The 4,964-nt window shown below is 57.1% G+C and overlaps 1 long non-coding RNA gene across 1 annotated transcript; it reads right to left on the bottom strand.

Moving 5' to 3' along the window:
- Positions 1–868: 868 nt before the first annotated feature.
- Positions 869–4,599, bottom strand: LOC142820553 (uncharacterized). Its single transcript, XR_012897774.1, has 3 exons — positions 3,483–4,599; positions 1,240–3,384; positions 869–1,123 (listed from the first exon to the last, which is right to left on the bottom strand). It is a non-coding gene; the product is annotated as an uncharacterized LOC142820553 (long non-coding RNA).
- Positions 4,600–4,964: the final 365 nt, after the last annotated feature.

Consider the following 4,964-nt stretch of genomic DNA (forward strand, 5'->3'; position numbering starts at 1 on the left):
CAAGCAGAAAAGCTTCTGGGGGAATTGCCTCTGGCTAAGAGAAAGAGAATCTCAAGTCTTCTGAAAACGGGGCGCGGCCGCAGACACAAGAGGACTCCCCCAGTCTAAGCACCAGAGGGATAAGACTTGACCCCTCCTTACTGGGGAGCCGTTTTGCCAGAGGGATAAGACTTGACCCCTGCTTACAGGGGAGCCGTTTTGGCAGAGGGATAAGACTTGATCCCTGCTTACAGGGCAGCCGTTTTACCAGAGGGATAAGACTTGACCCCTGCTTACAGGGGAGCCGTTTTACCAGAGGGATAAGACTTGATCCCTGCTTACAGGGGAGCCTTTTTACCAGAGGGATAAGACTTGATCCCTGCTTACAGGGGAGCCGTTTTACCAGAGGGATAAGACTTGACCCCTGCTTACAGGGGAGCCGGTTTGGCAGAGGGATAAGACTTGATCCCTGCTTACAGGGGAGCGGTTTTACCAGAGGGATAAGACTTGACTCCTGCTTACAGGGGAGCCGTTTTGCCAGAGGGATAAGACTTGACCCCTGCTTACAGGGGATCAGTTTTGCCAGGCGTGTGGTGAAAAAAAAGCACGTGGCATGGGACCCAAGCCCTCCTTACAGGGTGGTCTTGGAGCCAGGGGCATGACAAGCGGCCAGGGCGTTAAACGCTCTCCTGAAAAGGGGAGACCTGCATTCCTTCCCTCGGTAGAGGGCGGTCTCTTCGGCCAGCAAGTCTCAGTGGCCCACACCGGAGCAACGGGAGGATCTGCGCCCTTCTTACGGGGAGAGGTCAACCTTTCTGGGCATTTGAAATCCTACCTCCTAAAGGGCTCAAAGCCACAGAGACCTCTACCCTTCTTAAAGGGGGTGGGGGGCTCAGCCTCTCTTCCCGAAAGGGCCCGGAAGGTATTTGGCCTGACAAGGACCGGACCTTCATCCCTGCTTACAGGGAGGTCCTTTTACCGGGCACCTCAAGGGGAAATGAAAAGCCTGCAGAGAAGGGCCCGTCCCGTGCCCTCGTTTCGGCACTATTATACGGCCCGTGCGTCCTTTTCGGGGGATATTTCTTCACTTTCCCGGCAGGTTCTTTGGTCCTTGTGTCCTCCTCTTCCTTTTCCGCTGGAGTTTCTGGAAAGGGAGAGAAAGGGAGAGGGGCAGCGAGTTAGGGGTGGCTCAGCAGACAGCACCGTGACGCGGTCCATTCAGAGGAAGCGGAGAATGCTCTCTCCCTGCTTGGAAATTACCCTCAGTCCTGGCAGCGGGCACCGACCCGCAGCACACAGCAGCGGAGCTCGCAGCAGAAGGCAGGTCCCGGTGGATGCAGGGGACGCTGGCTTTGACTTGGCCGAGAGCGTGAGTGTGGAGGGCACGGGACAACTAGGAGGACCAACCCCGAAGCCTCTCAAGAGGCTGCTTTCTACATCTCACTTTTGAGGGGCAGTGCTCTCTCGGCAAAGGGAGGGAGAGACCCACCGCCGGCTCAGAGGGAGCTCACTGTACAGCTTGGCATGAACAGAGCCAAGGCAGAGGGGAGAAAAAGAAAAGGGACCTGAGCCCTGATTACAGGGCGGTCACCCTTCCGTCAGTAAAACAGCCATCCTTACCTCGAGCTAGGGAGGGGGGGCAAACAGCTGGCAATGAAGAGCTAAGGGAGGGATCCTGCGGAGCCTGCCCTTCCCATGAAATCCTTCAGCCCTCAGCAACAGCCTTCCCTCCGCTTACCTTCCTGCCCCACCAAGAACTTCCCCGAAAAGACACTCCTTCCACGGGACACAGTCCTGTTAGTAGGGTTAGATGCACCCACGTGCCGGATCTCCATACCTCCACATCCACCTACACCGCCTGAGACTCGCCTCCTTTCCCAAAGGCAGCCACGACAATCCCTGCTCACGCAGCCCCTCGCACTCGGCTCACTCTACCACCAGAGAGACCCAAAGCCTGCAGTTCGGACACGAGCAACGGAGCTGTCCAAATCTCTACAGCAAAAGCCACTCAGTCCGACAGCGTCTTTCCGGTGCACAAGGCAACCGAGAGACCAAGCGGGGGTTGGTCGGGCAGCGTAAGGTGGGCAGGGCGAGAGGAACTGAGGATGGATTCCACGGCAGAGGGGCTCCGAAAGGACCCACCCAGCTCACCTCTTCATTTCCAGACACCGTGCCCTTTGCACGGTTGGCCGATTCCTTGGCTTTGTTGAGAAAAGGGGTGAAGTTAACACGGGCTCCGCAATCCCCTTAGAGCCGCCCCTTCGCCACACCATGTTCCGTGCGACCGGACAGGTCACCCAGAAGACAGCCCTTCCCATCTCAAAAAAGCCAAGCAGAAAAGCTTCTGGGGGAATTCCCTCTGGCTAAGAGAAAGAGAATCTCAAGTCTTCTGAAAACGGGGCGCGGCCGCAGACACAAGAGGACTCCCCCAGTCTAAGCACCAGAGGGATAAGACTTGCGCCTGCTTACAGGGGAGCAGTTTTACCAGAGGGATAAGACGTGACCCCTGCTTACAGGGGAGCCGTTTTGCCAGAGGGATAAGACTTGACCCCTGCTTATAGGGGATCCATTTGGAAGAGGGATAAGACTTGACCCCTGCTTACAGGGGAGCCGTTTTGCCAGAGGGATAAGACTTGACCCCTGCTTACAGGGAAGCCGTTTTGGCAGAGGGATAAGACTTGACCCCTGCTTACTGGGGATCCGTTTTGGCAGAGGGATAAGACTTGACCCCTGCTTACAGGGGAGCGGTTTTACCAGAGGGATAAGACTTGACTCCTGCTTACAGGGGAGCCGTTTTGCCAGAGGGATAAGTCTTGACCCCTGCTTACAGAGGAGCCGTTTTGCCAGGCGTGTGGCGAAAAAAAAGCACGTGGCATGGGACCCAAGCCCTCCTTACAGGGTGGTCTCGGAGCCAGGGGCATGACAAGGGGCCAGGGCGTTAAACGCTCTCCTCAAAAGGGGAGACCTGCATTCCTTCCCTCGGTAGAGGGCGGTCTCTTCGGCCAGCAAGTCTCAGTGGCCCACACCGGAGCAACGGGAGGATCTGCGCCCTTCTTACGGGGAGAGGTCAACCTTTCTGGGCATTTGAAATCCTACCTCCCAAAGGGCTCAAAGCCACAGAGACCTCTACCCTTCTTAAAGGGGGTGGGGGGCTCAGCCTCTCTTCCCGAAAGGGCCCGGAAGGTATTTGGCCTGACAAGGACCGGACCTTCATCCCTGCTTACAGGGAGGTCCTTTTACCGGGCACCTCAAGGGGAAATGAAAAGCCTGCAGAGAAGGGCCCGTCCCGTGCCCTCGTTTCGGCGCTATTATACGGCCCGTGTGTCCTTTTCGGGGGATATTTCTTCACTTTCCCGGCAGGTTCTTTGGTCCTTGTGTCCTCCTCTTCCTTTTCCGCTGGAGTTTCTGGAAAGGGAGAGAAAGGGAGAGGGGCAGCGAGTTAGGGGTGGCTCAGCAGACATTCAGAGGAAGCGGAGAAGGCTCTCTCCCTGCTTGGAAATTACCCTCAGTCCTGGCAGCGGGCACCGACCCGCAGCACACAGCAGCGGAGCTCGCAGCAGAAGGCAGGTCCCGGTGGATGCAGGGGACGCTGGCTTTGACTTGGCCGAGAGCGTGAGTGTGGAGGGCACGGGACAACTAGGAGGACCAACCCCGAAGCCTCTCAAGAGGCTGCTTTCTACATCTCACTTCTGAGGGGCAGTGCTCTCTCGGCAAAGGGAGGGAGAGACCCACCGCCGGCTCAGAGGGAGCTCACTGTACAGCTTGGCATGAACAGAGCCAAGGCAGAGGGGAGAAAAAGAAAAGGGACCTGAGCCCTGATTACAGGGCGGTCACCCTTCCGTCAGTAAAACAGCCATCCTTACCTCGAGCTAGGGAGGGGGGGCAAACAGCTGGAAATGAAGAGCTAAGGGAGGGATCCTGCGGAGCCTGCCCTTCCCATGAAATCCTTCAGCCCTCAGCAACAGCCTTCCCTCCGCTTACCTTCCTGCCCCACCAAGAACTTCCCCGAAAAGACACTCCTTCCACGGGACACAGTCCTGTTAGTAGGGTTAGATGCACCCACGTGCCGGATCTCCATACCTCCACATCCACCTACACCGCCTGAGACTCGCCTCCTTTCCCAAAGGCAGCCACGACAATCCCTGCTCACGCAGCCCCTCGCACTCGGCTCACTCTACCACCAGAGAGACCCAAAGCCTGTAGTTCGGACACGAGCAACGGAGCTGTCCAAATCTCTACAGCGAAGGCCACTCAGTCCGACAGCGTCTTTCCGGTGCACAAGGCAACCGAGAGACCAAGCGGGGGTTGGTCGGGCAGCGTAAGCTGGGCAGGGCGAGAGGAACTGAGGATGGATTCCACGGCAGAGGGGCTCCGAAAGGACCCACCCAGCTCACCTCTTCATTTCCAGACACCGTGCCCTTTGCACGGTTGGCCGATTCCTTGGCTTTGTTGAGAAAAGGGGTGAAGTTAACACGGGCTCCGCCATCCCCTTAGAGCCGCCCCTTCGCCACACCATGTTCCGTGCGACCGGACAGGTCACCCAGAAGACAGCCCTTCCCATCTCAAAAAAGCCAAGCAGAAAAGCTTCTGGGGGAATTCCCTCTGGCTAAGAGAAAGAGAATCTCAAGTCTTCTGAAAACAGGGCGCGGCCGCAGACACAAGAGGACTCCCCCAGTCTAAGCACCAGAGGGATAAGACTTGCCCCTGCTTACAGGGGAGCAGTTTTACCAGAGGGATAAGACTTGACCCCTGCTTACAGGGGAGCCGTTTTGCCAGAGGGATAAGACCTGACCCCTGCTTACTGGGGATCCGTTTTGGCAGAGGGATAAGACTTGACCCCTGCTTACAGGGGAGCCGTTTTACCAGAGGGATAAGACTTGACCCCTGCTTACAGGGGAGCCGTTTTACCAGAGGGATAAGACTTGACCCCTGCTTATAGGGGATCCATTTGGAAGAGGGATAAGACTTGACCCCTGCTTACAGGG

This window comes from Pelodiscus sinensis, chromosome 26, assembly GCF_049634645.1.
Source record: "Pelodiscus sinensis isolate JC-2024 chromosome 26, ASM4963464v1, whole genome shotgun sequence".
Classification (NCBI taxonomy): Eukaryota; Metazoa; Chordata; order Testudines; family Trionychidae; genus Pelodiscus; species Pelodiscus sinensis.